This window comes from Cryptomeria japonica, unplaced genomic scaffold (genome assembly GCF_030272615.1).
Source record: "Cryptomeria japonica unplaced genomic scaffold, Sugi_1.0 HiC_scaffold_269, whole genome shotgun sequence".
NCBI lineage: Eukaryota > Viridiplantae > Streptophyta > Pinopsida > Cupressales > Cupressaceae > Cryptomeria > Cryptomeria japonica.
The window spans coordinates 27,493-47,500 of NW_026729091.1; the positions used below are offsets into that span (position 1 = coordinate 27,493).

The 20,008-nt window shown below is 60.0% G+C and overlaps 1 non-coding gene across 1 annotated transcript; it reads right to left on the bottom strand.

Annotated features, from left to right (window-relative positions):
• Positions 1-6,897: 6,897 nt before the first annotated feature.
• Positions 6,898-7,016, bottom strand: LOC131869844 (5S ribosomal RNA). The gene has a single exon (XR_009368215.1). It is a non-coding gene; the product is annotated as a 5S ribosomal RNA (ribosomal RNA).
• Between the last annotated feature and the right edge of the window lie 12,992 nt (positions 7,017-20,008).

The window sequence follows — 20,008 nt, forward strand, 5'->3', positions numbered from 1 at the left end:
CACCCACCTTTGCACTCACCTTGGGACCCACCCTGGCTCCCACCTCGGCACCCACCCAGACACCCACCTTGGTTCCTTGGCACCCACCTTGGATCCTTGGCACCCACCCCGACACCCACCTTGGCACGCAACTTGGCTACTTGCCACCCACCTTGGCTCCTTGACGCCCACCCCGACAACCACCCCGTGACCTACCCTGGCTAGGGTTGGTGCACACCCACCCTGGTGCCCACCTTGGCACCCACCCTATGACCCACCTTGGCACGCACCTTAGTACCCACCCCGTTACCCACCCTAGGACCCACCCCGTGACCCACCTTGGCCAGGGTGGGTGCCTTGGTGCGCACAACTTGCCTGGGCTGCACACCAGGGCGGGCTCAAGATGGCACCCGCGTTCCGTTTTTTTCACTATCTTTCAAAACGGAAATTTTAAAATCTCATTTTTTTCTTTTTTTTGCCTTTTCTGGAAATTAGTGAAGGCAGCGCATCAAAGGTGCGCAATGCTGGTGCGAACCCGGGAGCGCTCCGATGTGTGCTCCAAGGTGCGGCGTGCACGAAGTCCGAGCCCGGTTTGCCCCGGGTGCGCACCTCGCGTGCACCTTCGCCGGGGTGAGCACCTTGGCTGGGTTGCGCGCCCTGGTGCGTACCAAGGAGCGCTCTGAAGTGTGCTCCAAGGTGCGGCGTGCACGAAGTCGGAGCCCGGTTTGCCCCGGGTGTGCACCTCGGGTGCGCACCTCGCGTGCACCTTCGCTGCGGTGGGCACCTTGGCTGGGTTGCGCGCCTTGGTGGGCACCATGCAGTGCACGAAGTCGGAGCCCGGTTTGCCCCGGGCGCGCACCTCCGCCAGGGTGGGCACCTTGGTGCGCACAACTTGCCTGGGCTGCGCATCAGGAAGGGCTCAAGATGGCACCCGCGTTCCGTTTTTTTCACTATCTTTCAGAACGGAAATTTTAAAATATCGTTTTTTTTTGCCTTTTCTGGAAATTAGTGAAGGCAGCGCATCAAAGGTGCGCAACGCTGGTGCGAACCTGGGAGCGCTCCGATGTGTGCTCCAAGGTGCGGCGTGCACGAAGTCGGAGCCCGGTTTGCCTCGGGTGCGCCCTGGTGGGCACCATGGTGCGCACCAAGGAGCGCTCCGAAGTGTGCTCCAAGGTGCGGCCTGCACGAAGTCGGAGCCCGGTTTGCCCCGGGTGTGCACCTCGGGTGGGCACCTTGGTGCGCATGCCTTGCCTGGGCTGCGCACCAGGGCGGGCTCAAGATGGCACCCGCGTTCCTTTTTTTTCACTATCTTTCAAAACGGAAATTTTAAAATCTCATTTTTTTTTGCCTTTTTCTGGAAATTAGTGAAGGCAGCGCATCAAAGGTGCGCACCTCGCTGCCCACCACGGTGCGCAACGCCGGTGGGCACCCGGGAGTGCTTCGAAGTGTGCTCCAAGGTGCTGCGTGCACGTTGTCGGAGCCCGGTTTGCCCCGGGTGCGCACCTCGCGTGCACCTTCGTCGGGGTGGGCACCTTGGCTTGGTTTGCCCCGGCTGCGCTCCGAAGCGGGGTTATTGGAGCGCCGCCTCTTTTTTTGTCGGAGCGTTTGGTGGGGTTTCTCGCATTGGCTCTTCCGAGGCCCGGTTGCCACCCTGGCGCGCACGAAGTCGGAAGTAGGGTTAATTGCCCGGGTGCGCACCTTTGCCAGGGTGGCACCTTACCTGGGCTGCGCACCAGGGCGGGCTCAAGATGGCACGCGCGTTCCGTTTTTTTCACTATCTTTCAAAACGGAAATTTTAAAATCTCCTTTTTTTTTTGCCTTTTCTGGAAATTAGTGAAGGCAGCGCATCAAAGGTGCGCACCTCGCTGCCCACCTTGGTGTGCTCTGAGGTGCGCACCCGGGAGCGCTACGAAGTGTGCTCCAAGGTGCGGCGTGCACGTTGTCGGAGCCCGGTTTGCCCCGGGTGCGCACCTCGCCTGCACCTTGGCCGGGGTGGGCACCTTGGCTGGGTTTGCCCAGGGTGCGCTCCGAAGCGGGGTTACTGGAGCGCCCCCTCTTTTTTTGTCAGAGAGTTTGGTGGGGTTTCTCGCATTGGCTCTTCCCAGGCCCGGTTGTTGGGTGCGCTCCCACCCTGGCGCGCGCGAAGTTGGAAGTTGGGTTAATTGCCCGGGCGCGCACCTTCGCCAGGGTGGGCACCTTGGTGCGCAAACCTTGGCTGGGCTGCGCACCAGGGCGGGCTCAAGATGGCACCAGCATTCCCTTTTTCTCACTATCTTTCAAAACGGAAATTTTAAAATCTCGTTTTTTTTTTGCCTTTTATGGAAATTAGTGAAGGCATCGCATCAAAGGTGCGCACCTCGCTGCCCACCTTGGTGTGCTCCGAGGTGCCCACCACGGTGCGCAACGCCGGTGCGAACCCGGGAGCGCCCCGATGTGTGCTCCAAGGTGCGGCGTGCACGAAGTCGGACCCCGGTTTGCCCCGGGTGCGCACCTCGCGTGCACCTTGGTGCGCACACCTTGGCTGGGTTGCGCGGCCTGGTGGGCACCATGGTGCGCACCAAGGAGCGCTCCGAAGTGTGCTCCAAGGTGCGGCGTGCACGAAGTCGGAGCCCGGTTTGCCCCGGGTGCGCACCTTCGCCGCGGTGGGCACCATGGCGTGCACGAAGTCGGAGCCCGGTTTGCCCCGGGTGCGCACCTCGCGTGCACCTTCGCCGGGGTGGGCACCTCGGCTGGGTTGCGCGCCCTGGTGCGCACCAAGGAGCGCTCTGAAGTGTGCTCCAAGGTGCGGCGTGCACGAAGTCGGAGCCCGGTTTGCCCCGGGTGTGCACCTCGCGTGCGCACCTCGCGTGCACCTTCGCTGCGGTGGGCACCTTGGCTGGGTTGCGCGCCTTGGTGGGCACCATGCAGTGCACGAAGTCGGAGCCCGGATTGCCCCGGGCGCGCACCTCCGCCAGGGTGGGCACCTTGGTGCGCACAACTTGCCTGGGCTGCGCACCAGGAAGGGCTCAAGATGGCACCCGCGTTCCGTTTTTTTCACTATCTTTCAGAACGGAAATTTTAAAATCTCGTTTTTTTTTGCCTTTTCTGGAAATTAGTGAAGGCAGCGCATCAAAGGTGCGCAACGCTGGTGCGAACCTGGGAGCGCTCCGATGTGTGCTCCAAGGTGCGGCGTGCACGAAGTCGGACCCCGGTTTGCCCCGGGTGCGCACCTCGCGTGCACCTTGGTGCGCACACCTTGGCTGGGTTGCGCGCCCTGGTGGGCACCATGGTGCGCACCAAGGAGCGCTCCGAAGTGTGCTCCAAGGTGCGGCGTGCACGAAGTCGGAGCCCGGTTTGCCCCGGGTGCGCACCTCGCGTGCACCTTCGCCGCGGTGGGCACCATGGCGTGCACGAAGTCGGAGCCCGGTTTGCCCCGGGTGCGCACCTCGCGTGCACCTTCGCCGGGGTGGGCACCTTGGTGTGCAGACCTTGGCTGGGTTGCGCGCCCTGGTGGGCACCATGGTGCGCACCAAGGAGCGCTCCGAAGTGTGCTCCAAGGTGCGGCCTGCACGAAGTCGGAGCCCGGTTTGCCCCGGGTGTGCACCTCGGGTGGGCACCTTGGTGCGCATGCCTTGCCTGGGCTGCGCACCAGGGCGGGCTCAAGATGGCACCCGCGTTCCTTTTTTTTCACTATCTTTCAAAACGGAAATTTTAAAATCTCATTTTTTTTTGCCTTTTTCTGGAAATTAGTGAAGGCAGCGCATCAAAGGTGCGCACCTCGCTGCCCACCACGGTGCGCAACGCCGGTGGGCACCCGGGAGTGCTTCGAAGTGTGCTCCAAGGTGCTGCGTGCACGTTGTCGGAGCCCGGTTTGCCCCGGGTGCGCACCTCGCGTGCACCTTCGTCGGGGTGGGCACCTTGGCTGGGTTTGCCCCGGCTGCGCTCCGAAGCGGGGTTATTGGAGCGCCGCCTCTTTTTTTGTCGGAGCGTTTGGTGGGGTTTCTCGCATTGGCTCTTCCGAGGCCCGGTTGCCACCCTGGCGCGCACGAAGTCGGAAGTAGGGTTAATTGCCCGGGTGCGCACCTTTGCCAGGGTGGGCACCTTACCTGGGCTGCGCACCAGGGCGGGCTCAAGATGGCACGCGCGTTCCGTTTTTTTCACTATCTTTCAAAACGGAAATTTTAAAATCTCCTTTTTTTTTTGCCTTTTCTGGAAATTAGTGAAGGCAGCGCATCAAAGGTGCGCACCTCGCTGCCCACCTTGGTGTGCTCTGAGGTGCGCACCCGGGAGCGCTACGAAGTGTGCTCCAAGGTGCGGCGTGCACGTTGTCGGAGCCCGGTTTGCCCCGGGTGCGCACCTCGCCTGCACCTTGGCCGGGGTGGGCACCTTGGCTGGGTTTGCCCAGGGTGCGCTCCGAAGCGGGGTTACTGGAGCGCCCCCTCTTTTTTTGTCAGAGCGTTTGGTGGGGTTTCTCGCATTGGCTCTTCCCAGGCCCGGTTGTTGGGTGCGCTCCCACCCTGGCGCGCGCGAAGTTGGAAGTTGGGTTAATTGCCCGGGCGCGCACCTTCGCCAGGGTGGGCACCTTGGTGCGCACACCTTGGCTGGGCTGCGCACCAGGGCGGGCTCAAGATGGCACCAGCATTCCCTTTTTCTCACTATCTTTCAAAACGGAAATTTTAAAATCTCGTTTTTTTTTTGCCTTTTATGGAAATTAGTGAAGGCATCGCATCAAAGGTGCGCACCTCGCTGCCCACCTTGGTGTGCTCCGAGGTGCCCACCACGGTGCGCAACGCCGGTGCGAACCCGGGAGCGCCCCGATGTGTGCTCCAAGGTGCGGCGTGCACGAAGTCGGACCCCGGTTTGCCCCGGGTGCGCACCTCGCGTGCACCTTGGTGCGCACACCTTGGCTGGGTTGCGCGGCCTGGTGGGCACCATGGTGCGCACCAAGGAGCGCTCCGAAGTGTGCTCCAAGGTGCGGCGTGCACGAAGTCGGAGCCCGGTTTGCCCCGGGTACGCACCTCGCGTGCACCTTCGCCGGGGTGGGCACCTCGGCTGGGTTGCGCGCCCTGGTGCGCACCAAGGAGCGCTCCGAAGTGTGCTCCAAGGTGCGGCGTGCACGAAGTCGGAGCCCGGTTTGCCCCGGGTGCGCACCTTCGCCGCGGTGCGCACCATGGCGTGCACGAAGTCGGAGCCCGGTTTGCCCCGGGTGCGCACCTCGCGTGCACCTTCGGCGGGGTTGCGCGCCCTGGTGGGCACCATGGTGCGCACCAAGGAGCGCTCCGAAGTGTGCTCCAAGGTGCGGCGTGCACGAAGTCGGAGCCCGGTTTGCCCCGGGTGCGCACCTCGCGTGCACCTTCGGCGGGGTTGCGCGCCCTGGTGGGCACCATGGTGCGCACCAAGGAGCGCTCCGAAGTGTGCTCCAAGGTGCGGCGTGCACGAAGTCGGAGCCCGGTTTGCCCCGGGTGCGCACCTCGCGTGCACCTTCGCCGCGGTGGGCACCATGGCGTGCACGAAGTCGGAGCCCGGTTTGCCCCGGGTGCGCACCTCGCGTGCACCTTCGCCGGGGTGGGCACCTCGGCTGGGTTGCGCGCCCTGGTGCGCACCAAGGAGCGCTCCGAAGTGTGCTCCAAGGTGCGGCGTGCACGAAGTCGGAGCCCGGTTTGCCCCGGGTGCGCACCTCGCGTGCACCTTCGCCAGGGTGGGCACCTCGGTGCGCACACCTTCTCAATGTTTTCTTGCCTTTTCTGGAAATTGGTGAAGGCAGCGCATCAAAGGTGCGCACCTCGGTGTGCTCCGAGGTGCGAACCCGAGAGCGCTCCGAGGTGCCCACGAAGTCGAAAGTCGGGTTAATTGCATTGTTTTCCCCGGGTGCGCTCCGAGGTGCGCAACATCGGCGCGCACCAAGGAGGGCTCCGAAGTGTGCTCCAAGGTGCGCACGATGGCGTGCACCTCTGGTGCGCACGATTCGGAGCTCGGTTTGACCGGGGTGCGCACACCTTGGCTGGGTTGCGCACCTTTTGTGCGCTCCAAGGTGCGCACGAAGTCGGAGCTCGGTTTGCCCCGGGTGCGCACCTTCGCCAGGGTGCGCACCTTGATGCGCACGCCTTGGCTGGGCTGCGCACCTTGGTGGGCGCCATGGTGCGCACCTTTCGTGCGCTCCAAGGTGCGCACGAAGTCGGAGCTCGGTTTGCCCCGGGTGCGCACCTTGGTGGGCGCCATGGTGCACTCCGAGGTGCCCAAGATTGGTGCGCACCAAGGAGCGCTCCGAAGTGCGCTCCAAGGTGCGCGCGAAGTCGAAAGTTGGGTTAATTGTCCGGTTTGCCTCGGGTGCGCACCTTGCGTGCACCTTCGCCAGGGTGGGCGCCTTGGTGCGCACACCTTGGCTGGGCTGCGCACACCTTGGCACCCGCGTTTCCTTCATTTTAAATTTTTTTTTTTTACAATCTCTCAAGTGGGAAATTCTATAATCTCAACTTTTTTTGCCTTTTCAGGAAACTTTTGAATGGAGCGCATCATTGGTGCGCTCCGAAGTGTGCTCCAAAGCTCTCTCCAGCTGCGTGCACCTGCCCCGGCCGCGCACCCGGCCCCGCCCAGCTTCGCTCACCTGTCCCGGGCGTCTGGTGCGGAACCTTAGAGTAAGAAACATCACCGTGCACCTTGGCCAACGTGCGCGACTCGACCGAGCGCGCACTGGCCGAGGTGCACACCGATTTCACCTGGGTGCGCGCGCAGCACCTCGGGCGCACCGGGGTGCGCGCACAACGCCCGGGTTGCACCGTGGCCTGTGTGCTCGGGGCGCCTCGGGTGCGCGCTCGGTGTCGCCCCCGCGCGCGCGGTAGTGCGGGCAGCGCACCCCGGCCCGGCCCGGCCCCGACGAGAACGCAAACGGGCAAAAGGTTTATTCAAATAGCATTGCGACGCCCGGCGAAAAACTAAAAAAGGGTGCAACACCGGGACTTCCCGGGAGGTCACCCATCCCAGTACTACTCCGGCCCAAGCGCGCTTAACTGCGGAGTTCTGATGGGATCCGGTGCACTAACGCTGGTATGATCGCACCCGTTATGAGCTTGTCGCAGTGTGTACTTAGCAAACCGCGACCCACGTGCGAATCCACCCCGGCCACCCACCCCCGTCGAGGTGCACACCCTCCCTCGCGAAGTGCGCCCCGTTCGCCAAGTGTGAGCCCTGCCCGGGTGCGCGCACCTTGCTAGGGCGTCGGGTGTGCACCCGGCCCGGCCTACGTGCGTGCACCTGGAGGGGGCGTCGTGTGCGTGCAGTGTCCCGTCTGCAACGCGGTGCCCACACACCACCTCGGGCGCAACGACCTGCGCTCACATGTGGGCCGAGTGCACCTTGGTGCATGTTCGGGGCGCCTCGGGTGCACGCTCGATCTTGCCCCGGTGCACCAAGGCGCTCGGTTTGCCCCGGGTGCGCACTTGGTGCAAGGTGGGCACCCAAAATAGGGATCAAGCACCAAAACACAAGTTTCGGGATGCAAAATGGGACCCAAGGACCACAAATGCGTTCCAAGACCCATGATGGGTCCACGAGAACAAAAATGTGTTCCGAGACTTAATAAACAAATATTGGGTTTTAGGAGAAGAAACATGCTCTGATGCCCAAAACGAGAATCGACCCCGAAAAGGCCACAGGCCAAAAGTGGGATGCGAGACAAAAAAAAATGGGACCCGAGGACCAAAATTGGGTTCCCAGGTCGAAGACAGGGCAACCGGACAAGAAACGACCTCTAAGGCTCGAAATGAGTCCCGACGACTAAAACTTGACAAGAAGCACCCATCAGGCACCCAACTCGACACCCATGGGATGCCGACCCACCCGGGCTTCCACCTAGCACACCTTGGCACCCACCCACCCTCGCACCCAACCTCGCACCCAACTTAGCACCTTTGAACCCACATTGGCACTCACCCTGACCCTGGCACCTTGGAACCCACATTGGCACTCACCTTGACCCTGGCACCCACCTTTGCACTCACCTTGGGACCCACCCTGGCTCCCACCTCGGCACCCACCCAGACACCCACCTTGGTTCCTTGGCACCCACCTTGGATCCTTGGCACCCACCCCGACACCCACCTTGGCACGCAACTTGGCTACTTGCCACCCACCTTGGCTCCTTGACGCCCACCCCGACAACCACCCCGTGACCTACCCTGGCTAGGGTTGGTGCACACCCACCCTGGTGCCCACCTTGGCACCCACCCTATGACCCACCTTGGCACGCACCTTAGTACCCACCCCGTTACCCACCCTAGGACCCACCCCGTGACCCACCTTGGCCAGGGTGGGTGCACCCACCCTGGTGCCCACCTTGGCACCCACCCATCCTAGCACCCAGCCTGTGACCGGGCTTGGAACCCAACCTTGCACCCGCACCCGTCTTGGCCAGTGTGGGTGCGCACCCATCCTGGCACCCACGTTGTGACACACCCTTTAACCCACGCACCCTAGCACCCACGTTGGCACCCACCTTGGAACCCAACCTAGCAACTTGGCACCCACCCCGTGACCCACCTTGGCATCCACCATAGCAGTCGCCGACTTGGCACCCACCTCGGCACCCACCTTGACACTTGTGGACCCACCTTGCCACTCACCCTAGCATCGACCCATCCTAGCACCCACCCTGGCACCTTTGCACCCTAGCACTCACCCATCCTAGCACCTAACCTGTGACCCACCTTGACACTCACCCTCGCACCCACCTTGGAACCCAACCTAGCACCCACCCACCCTGACACCAACCCTAGCACCTACCCACCCTTGCACCCACCCTGTGACCCATCTTGGCACCCACCCATCCTACCACTCAACCTATCACCCACCTTCTCACCCACCTTGGCATCCACCTTAGCACCCACCCACACTGGCACCTTGGCACCCACCTCGGGCAAGGTGGGTGCACACCCACCCTGGCACCCAATTTAGAACCCACCGAGCATGTTACCCACCTTGGCACCCACATTGCAGCCCACCCTAGTACCCACCCTATGACCCACATTGGCATCCACACCCTAGCACCCAGGCACCTCGACACCCGCCTTGACACCCACCCTAGCACTGAACCTGTGACCCACCTTGGAACTCACCCTAGAACCCACCCACCCTGTGAACCACCTTGGCATCCACCTTAGCACCCACCCACCTTGGCACCCACTCTAGCACTCACCCATCCTAACACCCAACTTGTTACCCACCTTGGCACCCGCCCTCGCGTCCACCTTGAAACCCACCCTAGCACCCACCCACGCAGGAGCCCACCTTGGCACCCAACCTAACACCCACGCATCCTGGCACCCAACTTGTGACCCACCTTGGAACCCACCCTAGTACCCACCTTTGAACCCACTATATCACCAACCCACCTTGGCACCCACCCTATGACCCTCTTTGGAATCCACCCTAGCACGCACCCACCCTGGCACCCACCATGGAGCGCACCCTAGCACCCACCCACCTCGGCACGCACCTCAACACCCACCTTGGTGTGCGCACTGCGCCAACCTCTCAAAGACCCTATGTGGTGCGCTCCAAAGTGTACACCTTTGGTGCGCTCCAAGGTGCGCACCTTTGGTGCACACCGAGGTGCACACCAAAGTGTGCACCGAGGTGAGCACCAAAGTGCACTCCAGGGTGCACACCAAGGCGTGCACCTTTGGTGCGGTCAATGCAAACGAATTCGGAAGTTGGGGTCGATGTCCTAATCGCTGCTGCAGACTACACGTATGAGAATCGGACAAATAGCTTTATATAGGGGAGGTGTTGCGTTTGATGGGTCGACTCCCCTGGTTGTGTGCACTGCACCAACTTCAAAGACCCTGTCTTGTTTAAGAAGTCAAAAGTTGGGGTGGATGTCCTAATCATTGCTGCAGTCTACGCATGTATGAGAATCAGACAAATAGCTTATATAGGGGAGGTGTTGCATTCGGTGGGTTGACTCCCCTGGTTGTGCGCACTGCGCCAACCTCAAAGACCCCGCATAGCAGAAGAAGTCGGAAGTCGGATTTTGGTGAGCACCAAGGCGTGCACCTTTGGTGCGGTCAACGCAGACGAATTCAGAAGTTGGGGTGGATGTCCTAATCGTTGTTGCAGGCTACACATGTATGAGAATCAGACAAATAGCTTATATAGGGGAGGTGTTGGGTTTGATGGGTCAACTCCCTTGGTTGTGCGCATTACGCCAACCTCAAAGACCTTGTTTTCGTTAAGAAGTCAAAAGTTGGGGTCAATGTCCTAATGGCTCCTGCAGGCTACACATGTATGAGAATCGGACAAATAGCTTATATAGGGGAGGTGTTGGGTTTGATGGGTCGACTCCCCTGGTTGTGCGCATTACGTCAACCTCAAAGACCTTGTTTTCGTTAAGAAGTCAAAAGTTGGGGTCGATGTCCTAATTGCTCCTGTAGACTACACATGTATGAGAATCAGACAAATAGCTTATATAGGGGAGGTGTTGGGTTTGATGGGTTGACTCCCCTAGTTGTTCGCATTACACCAACCTCAAAGACCTTGTTTTCGTTTAGAAGCCGAAAGTTGGGGTCGATGTCCTAATTGCTCCTGCAGGCTACGCATGTATGAGAATCAGACAAATAGCTTATATAGGGGAGGTGTTGGGTTTGATGGGTCGACTCCCCTGGTTGTGCGCATTGCGCCAACCTCAAAGACCCTGCATTGCGGATGAAGTCGAAAGTCAGAGTTTGGTGTGCTACAAGGTGTGGTCGAAGGTGCTCACCTAGGTGTGCACCTTTGGAGCACAGGAAAAGTGCCCTCCAAAAGTGCGCACCTTTGGAGTGCACAAAAGTGCCCTCCAAAAGTGCGCACCTTTGGAGCGCAGAAAAGTGCCCTCCAAAAAGTGCCCTCCAAAAGTGCGCACCTTTGGAGCGCAGAAAAGTGCCCTCCAAAAAGTGCCCTCCAAAAGTGCGCACCTTTGGAGCGCAGAAAAGTGCCCTCCAAAAAGTGCCCTCCAAAAGTGCGCACCTTTGGAGCGCAGAAAAGTGCCCTCCAAAAGTGCGCACCTTTGGAGCGCAGAAAAGTGCCCTCCAAAAAGTGCCCTCCAAAAGTGCGCACCTTTGGAGCGCAGAAAAGTGCCCTCCAAAAAGTGCCCTCCAAAAGTGCGCACCTTTGGAGCGCAGAAAAGTGCCCTCCAAAAAGTGCCCTCCAAAAGTGCGCACCTTTGGAGCGCAGAAAAGTGCCCTCCAAAAAGTGCCCTCCAAAAGTGCGCACCTTTGGAGCGCAGAAAAGTGCCCTCCAAAAAGTGCCCTCCAAAAGTGCGCACCTTTGGAGCGCAGAAAAGTGCCCTCCAAAAGTGCGCACCTTTGGAGCGCACAAAAGTGCCCTCCAAAAGTGCGCACTTTTGGTGCGCACCAAGGCGCTGGTTCGGTCGTTGCAGGCGAGTTCGGAAGTTGGGGTCGATGTCCTGAGCGGAGGTGCAAACTACACAGGTGTCGGAATCGGACAAATAGCTTATATAGGGGAGGTGTATGCTTCGATGGGTCGACTCCCCAGGTTGAGCGCACCGCGCCAACCTCAAAGACCCTACGGTATGGATGAAGTCGGAAGTTGGGTCCGATGACCAATTCGATTAGTAGGTATGCTCATGAGGTCGGAATTTGGGTCCGATGACCTGCCATGTGCAGGAAGGCGAATGTTGACACTGTGCGTTGCAAGGTGCACACCAAGGCGCTGGTGCGGTCTTTTTAGTCGAGTTCGGAAGTTGGGGTCGATGTCCTGATCGGAGGTGCAAGCTACACAGGTGTGGGAATCGGACAAATAGCTTATATAGGGGAGGTGTATGCTTCGTTGGGTCGACTCCCCGGGTTGAGCGCACCGCGCCAACCTCAAAGACCCTACGGTATGGATGAAGTCGGAAGTTGGGTCCGATGACCGATTCGATATGTAGGCATACTCGCGAGGTCGGAATTTGGGTCCGATGACCTGCCACGTGCAGGAAGGCGAATGTTGGCACTGTGCGTTGCAAGGTGCGCACCAAGGCGCTGGTTCGGTCGTTGGAGGCGAGTTCGGAAGTTGGGGTCGATGTCTTGATCGGAGGTGCAAACTACACAGGTGTGGGAATCGGACAAATAGCTTATATAGGGGAGGTGTATGCTTCGTTGGGTCAACTCCCCGGGTTGAGCGCACCGCGCCAACCTCAAAGACCCTACGGTATGGATGAAGTCGGAAGTTGGGTCCGATGACCGATTCGATATGTAGGCATACTCGCGAGGTCGGAATTTGGGTCCGATGACCTGCCATGTGCAGGAAGGCGAATGTTGGGACTGTGCGTCGCAAGGTGCGCACCAAGGCGCTGGTGCCGTCGTTGCAGTCGAGTTCGGAAGTTGGGGTCGATGTCCTGGTCAGAGGTGCAAACTACACAGGTGTGGGAATCGGACAAATAGCTTATATAGGGGAGGTGTATGCTTCGATGGGTCGACTCCCTGGGTTGAGCGCACCGCGCCAACCTCAAAGACCCTACAGTATGGATGAAGTCGGAAGTTGGGTCCGATGACCGATTCGATACGTAGGCATATTGGCGAGGTCTGAATTTGTGTCCGATGACCTGCCATGCGCAGGAAGGCGGAATTTGGGTCCGATGACCGAGTTGATGGCGTGCCATGCGCAGAAAGGCGGAATTTGGGTCCGATGACCGAGTTGATGTTGATGGCCCGCCATGCACAGGAAGGCGGAATTTGGGTCCGATGACCGATTTGAAGGCGTGCCATACGCAAAAAGGCGGAGTTTGGGTCCGATGACCGAGTTGATATTGATGGCCCGCCATGCGCAGGAAGGCGGAATTTGGGTCCGATGACCTGACATACGCATGGAGTCCGACTCGGGGGCCGATGTTCGATTCGATGACTTGCATTGTGGGTAAAGTCGGAAGTTGTGGTCTTTGACCCGATTCGATGACCAGACTTCGGCTGCTTGAGAATCGGACAAATAACTTATATAGGGGAGGTAGTGTTCTCGAGCATCCTCCCCCCGTGCCCGTTTATGTCGATTGATGCTGGTGCTCGACTGGTTGGAGCGCTCGGATGCAAAAATCTTGCACCAGGATTTATCGATTGTGATGGACACGGCAAGTCTCCTGATTGCTATGCAGGAGCTCATCGTGAATCTCTATGCGGCCTTGGTATGGACTCGACCTGCGGAATGGTTCGGCAATGGTAGTCGCTCCAACACGTCCTTGCAATGGCCACAGAGGTGATTCGACTAGAGCTCCAGTCTAGCTTTTGGGTTGCTTGGCGGACTGGTATAGCCGCGATCGAGTTCCGGCCATGAACGTTTTAGATAGCTCTTGGGCTTTCTGGGACGGAAGTCGGAAGTTTGGGCTGTTGTCCGATTTGATGACCATTCTTCGGATGTGTGAGAATCGGACAAATAACTTATATAGGGGACTGTGTTGTCTCACGCAGCCCCCTCCGTGCCCCTCTATCTCGACCGATGTTGGTGCTTGAAAGGGTTGGGATCGCTCGGATTTATAAACGTGCACCACCATTTGTCGAGTGTGAGGGACGCGGCAGGTCTCCTAAATGCTATGCGGGCGCTCTCTGAGAATCTCTATCCGGCCTCGACACAGACTAGTCTTGCTGAATGGTTTGGCACTGGTAGTCGATCCAACACGTCGTTGTTGTGGCCGCCTAGGCGATTCGATTCGAGCCCCCGTCTAGCTTTTGGGTTGCTTGGCGGATTTTGCCCTATCCGCAAGTGAGCTCGGTCCCTAAACGTTCGAGAAACCCGATTGCTATGCGCCGACTCTCTTTCTTGCGAGCCTCCATCTAGCTTTTGGGTCTCTACGGAACGGAAGTCGGAATCTGGGACCGTTGTTTGATTCGACGAGGCAGACTACGGTTGTGCGAGAATCGGACAAATAACTTATATAGGGGAGGTGTTGACTGGAGCATTCTCCCCCGTGCCCCTCTAACTCGACCAATGCTAGCGCTCGAACGGTGGTAGCGCTCGGATTTTCATTGAGCGCCAGCATTGGTCGATTTAGAGGGGCATGCGAGATTCCCGAATGCTATGCGAGGGCTCTAACGGAAATGTCTATTGGTTTCGGTATGGATGCAATTGCGAGTGGTTCGGCAAAGGTAGTCGTTCCGATGCGTCCATGTCGTGGCCAAATCGATAATTCGATTTGAGCCCTCGTATAGCATTTGGGTCTCTCGATGTGATTCCGCATTCCAGTCCCTTTGGGCACTGCTTGAGCCGCATCCCAGGGGGTTCCCTTCCCAATAATCTGCCTCGCAACCCGATTGCTATGCGGTGAGGCTCCTCGGCCGCCTCGGAACTATCTGTGTATCAGACGCATCGCGGGATAAGGGGTTGGCAACGGTAGTCGCCCCAAGCGCGTCCGATGCTTGGACCATTCCGAGGCGGCCCTGAAGCCTCTTCCGTCTAGCCGTTGGGTCCTTCTCGCCGCATCCCTCGCCTCGCACCCCGATTGCTATGCGGTGAGGCTCCTCGGCCGCCTCGGAACTATCTGTGTATCGGACGCGTCGCGGGATAAGGGGTTGTCACTGGTAGTCGCCCCAAGCGCGTCCGATGCTTGGACCATTCCGAGGCGGCCCTGAAGCCTCTTCCGTCTAGCCGTTGGGTCCTTCTCGCCGCATCCCTCGCCTCGCACCCCGATTGCTATGCGGTGAGGCTCCTCGGCCGCCTCGGAACTATCTGTGTATCGGACGCGTCGCGGGATAAGGGGTTGTCATTGGTAGTCGCCCCAAGCGCGTCCGATGCTTGGACCATTCCGAGGCGGCCCTGAAGCCTCTTCCGTCTAGCCGTTGGGTCCTTCTCGCCGCATCCCTCGCCTCGCACCCCGATTGCTATGCGGTGAGGCTCCTCGGCCGCCTCGGAACTATCTGTGTATCGGACGCGTCGCGGGATAAGGGGTTGTCACTGGTAGTCGCCCCAAGCGCGTCCGATGCTTGGACCATTCCGAGGCGGCCCTGAAGCCTCTTCCGTCTAGCCGTTGGGTCCTTCTCGCCGCATCCCTCGCCTCGCACCCCGATTGCTATGCGGTGAGGCTCCTCGGCCGCCTCGGAACTATCTGTGTATCGGACGCGTCGCGGGATAAGGGGTTGTCACTGGTAGTCGCCCCAAGCGCGTTCGATGCTTGGACCATTCCGAGGCGGCCCTGAAGCCTCTTCCGTCTAGCCGTTGGGTCCTTCTCGCCGCATCCCTCGCCTCGCACCCCGATTGCTATGCGGTGAGGCTCCTCGGCCGCCTTGGAACTATCTGTGTATCGGACGCGTCGCGGGATAAGGGGTTGTCACTGGTAGTCGCCCCAAGCGCGTCCGATGCTTAGACCATTCCGAGGCGGACCCGAAGCCTCTTCCGTCTAGCCGTTGGGTCCTTCTCGCCGCATCCTTCGCCTCGCACCCCGATTGCTATGCGGTGAGGCTCCTCGGCCGCCTCGGAACTATCTGTGTATCGGACGCGTCGCGGGATAAGGGGTTGTCACTGGTAGTCGCCCCAAGCGCGTCCGATGCTTGGACCATTCCGAGGCGGACCCGAAGCCTCTTCCGTCTAGCCGTTGGGTCCTTCTCGCCGCATCCCTCGCCTCGCACCCCGATTGCTATGCGGTGAGGCTCCTCGGCCGCCTTGGAACTATCTGTGTATCGGACGCGTCGCGGGATAAGGGGTTGTCACTGGTAGTCGCCCCAAGCGCGTCCGATGCTTGGACCATTCCGAGGCGGACCCGAAGCCTCTTCCGTCTAGCCGTTGGGTCCTTCTCGCCGCATCCCTCGCCTCGCACCCCGATTGCTATGCGGTGAGGCTCCTCGGCCGCCTTGGAACTATCTGTGTATCGGACGCGTCGCGGGATAAGGGGTTGTCACTGGTAGTCGCCCCAAGCGCGTCCGATGCTTGGACCATTCCGAGGCGGACCCGAAGCCTCTTCCGTCTAGCCGTTGGGTCCTTCTCGCCGCATCCCTCGCCTCGCACCCCGATTGCTATGCGGTGAGGCTCCTCGGCCGCCTTGGAACTATCTGTGTATCGGACGCGTCGCGGGATAAGGGGTTGTCACTGGTAGTCGCCCCAAGCGCGTCCGATGCTTGGACCATTCCGAGGCGGCCCCGAAGCCTCTTCCGTGTAGCCGTTGGGTCCTTCTCGCCGCATCCCTCGCCTCGCACCCCGATTGCTATGCGGTGAGGCTCCTCGGCCGCCTTGGAACTATCTGTGTATCGGACGCGTCGCGGGATAAGGGGTTGTCACTGGTAGTCGCCCCAAGCGCGTCCGATGCTTGGACCATTCCGAGGCGGCCCCGAAGCCTCTTCCGTGTAGCCGTTGGGTCCTTCTCGCCGCATCCCTCGCCTCGCACCCCGATTGCTATGCGGTGAGGCTCCTCGGCCGCCTTGGAACTATCTGTGTATCGGACGCGTCGCGGGATAAGGGGTTGTCACTGGTAGTCGCCCCAAGCGCGTCCGATGCTTGGACCATTCCGAGGCGGACCTGAAGCCTCTTCCCTCTAGCCGTTGGGGCTTTCTCGCCGCATCCCTCGCCTCGCACCCTGATTGCTATGCTGTGAGGCTCCTCGGCCGCCTTGGAACTATCTGTGTATCGGACGCATCGCGGGATAAGGGGTTGGCAGTGGTAGTCGCCCCAAGCGCATCCGATGCTTGGACCATTCCGAGGCGGCCCTGCAGCCTCTTCCGTCTAGCCGTTGGGGCCATCTCGCCGCATCCCCCACCTCGCACCACGATTGCTATGCGGTGAGGCTCCTTGGCCGCCTCGGAACTATCTGTGTATCGGACGCATCGCGGGATAAGGGGTTGTCACTGGTAGTCGCCCCAAGCGCGTCCGATGCTTGGACTATTCCGAGGCGGCCCTGCAGCCTCTTCCGTCTAGCCGTTGGGGCCATCTCGCTGCATCCCCCACCTCCTCGGCCGCCTCGGAACTATCTGTGTATCGGACGCATCGCGGGATAAGGGGTTGGCAGTGGTAGTCGCCCCAAGCGCGTCCGATGCTTGGACTATTCCGAGGCAGCCCTGCAGCCTCTTCCGTCTAGCCTTTGGGGCCATCTCGCCGCATCCCTCGCCTCGCACCCCGATTGCTATGCGGTGAGGCTCCTCGGCCGCCTGGGAACTATCTTCGTATCGGACGCATCGCGGGATAAGGGGTTGTCACTGGTAGTCGCCCCAAGCGCGTCCGATGCTTGGACTATTCCGAGGCGGCCCTGTGGCCTCTTCCGTCTAGCCGTTGGGGCCATCTCGCCGCATCCCCCACCTCGCACCCCGATTGCTATGCGGTGAGGCTCTTCGGCCGCCTTGGAACTATCTTCGTATCGGACGCATTGCGGGATAAGGGGTTGTCACTGGTAGTGGCCCCAAGCGCGTCCGATGCTTGGACTATTCCGAGGCGGCCCTGCAGCCTCTTCCGTCTAGCCGTTGGGGCCATCTCGCCGCATCCCCCACCTCGCACCCCGATTGCTATGCGGTGAGGCTCCTCGGCCGCCTTGGAACTATCTTCGTATCGGACGCATCGCGGGATAAGGGGTTGTCACTGGTAGTCGCCCCAAGCGCGTCCGATGCTTGGACTATTCCGACGCGGCCCTGTGGCCTCTTCCGTCTAGCCGTTGGGGCCATCTCGCCGCATCCCCCACCTCGCACCCCGATTGCTATGCGGTGAGGCTCCTCGGCCGCCTTGGAACCATCTTCGTATCGGACGCATCGCGGGATAGGGGGCTGTCACTGGTAGTCGCCCCAAGCGTGTCCGATGCTTGGACCATTCCTAGGCGGCCCTGAAGCCTCTTCCGTCTAGCCGTTGGGGCCTTCCCGCCCCATCCCTCGCCTCGCACCCCCGATTGCTATGCGGTGAGGCTCCTCGGCCGCCTTGGAACCATCTGTGTATCGGACGCATCGCGGGATAAGGGGTTGGCACTGGCAGTCGCCCCAAGCGCGTCCGATGCTTGGACCATTCCGAGGTGGCCCTGAAGCCTCTTCCGTCTAGCCGTTGGGGCCTTCCCGCCCCATCCCTCGCCTCGCACCCCGATTGATATGCGGTGAGGCTCCTCGGCCGCCTTGGAACTATCTGTGTATCGGACGCATCGCGGGATAAGGGGTTGGCACTGGTAGTCGTCCCAATCGCATCCGATGCTTGGACCATTCCGAGGCGGCCCTGCAGCCTCTTCCGTTTAGCCGTCGGGGCCTTCCCGCCGCATCCCTCGCCTCGCATCCCGATTCCTATGCGGTGAGTCTTCTCGGCCGCCGCGGAACTATACCTGTTATTGCTACTGCATCCTTCGGCTGGTAACCTCCTCTGCCGCCTTGGAACGTTCTCTTTGTCGGACGCGTCGCGGGATAAGGGGTTGGCACTGGTAGTCGCCCCAAGCGCGCCCGATGCATAGACCGCTCCGAGTCGACCTTGCTTTCAGCCTCTCACATGCATAGACCTCTCTGAGTCGACCCTGCAGCCTCTCACGTTTAGCCTTTGGAATCTCGCCTCACAACATGATTGCTATCCTTGATGCATCCCTTGCCTCGAGCCCTGATTGCTTTCTTGGCTGCATCCCTCCTCTCCTCACAGCCCGGTTGTCATCACTGCTTCATCCGTCGCTTCATGCATTCTGGCTGCTGGGCCCTTCCCACCGCACACCTCGATTGCTATCTCTTCTGCATCACACACCCCGATTGCTATCTCTGCTACATCCCTCGGCTCTCACTTCTGCATCCTTCGCCTCACACCTCGATTGCTATCAATGCTGCATCCGTAACCTCACACCCCGATTGCTATGCGGGGAGGCTCCTTGGCCGCCTTGGAAATTTCTGTGTGTCGGACGCACCGCGGGATAAGGGGTTGGCACTGGTAGTCGCCCCAAGTGCGCCCGATTCTTAGACCGCTTCGAGGTGACCTCGTAGCCTCTTTCGTCCAGGCTTCCTGCCTTCAACGCCCTTTTTACACCTCGATTGCTATGCGCGGGCTCGTTGGCGTCTATCACCTCTCTGCGAAGAGTGGCACGATGATTGTTGGGGTAAATCGTAGCAGTCCGATCTCTGGCCTTGGGCCATTGTGAGGGCTGATCGATTTCCTGTGCGCATCTCGTGTTCGCCCAGTAACAGACTCGACGACTTGTAATCGGTCTTGTTCCCGATTGTTCCTGGAGGTAGTCTTCGGAACTCTTGGATTTGACCTGTCACTCGAACTGTCCTCTTCCGAGGATGCTTGTGTGTGTGTGCTTGTGCCATTTCCTTGGCGGTATTAACGAGATATTAAAGAGCGGAGTGAGCGCCTCGCCCAGCTATGTTTGGGGCTCTCACTCCCTTACCCGGTGTGCGACCGCTTTGCACGTAGGTTGCGGAGCATCGCGACTCTTTCGATGTTTGGCGGTTGTCTTCCGGTGATGCGTTGGTCCCGAAGTGCACGTTACTAGCATTTCTGCCATTGTTCTCGATCTTTGGCACGTTCCTTCGTTGCAATTGGATATATATCTCCGTTTATACGCGCAGGCTTCTCCCGCCTATTCAGCGCTGTCCCACTCTCAGCACTCTCGTGGTCTCCTTGGCTTCTCTCTCCCGTGAGCGAGCTCTCTTCTCGAGTCTTTTCCATGTCCCATGGAGGTTGCCTTGCGAAATTCGGGCACACAAACGTGACCGGATAAGAGCGGAATTGCCTATGAGGAGAAGCTCACCTTAGGGAGCAGCAATGCCGAGTGTTTCGACAGAGGGTAGAGGGGGCGTTGTTTGGGCGGTTGCACAAAAGAGTGCTACGTTTGCACTGAAGGTTGCTTCTTCGTCTCCGACGAACTCTTCGAGGCAAAAAAGCTTGTTTACGGGGTCGAGGTGGGACTGTTCGTGCGAGTTGCGCCACCAAAAGTGCGTAGGGGGCATATACCTGGGAAATGGATGTCTCTGAGTGGCCTTACTCGGTCGCGTGCACGGTGCATTCTCTAACGGCAGGACTGTCGCGAGCATGTGCGGTTCGGATGTTTTCGGGTAAAGGGTTCCGTACGGGATGTTCTTCCCAGGCTCCTGTGAACCGAGACTCTGCATCGTCATGCTCCGGCTCCCGTGGGTGCTTCATGCCTCGTCGAGCTGTT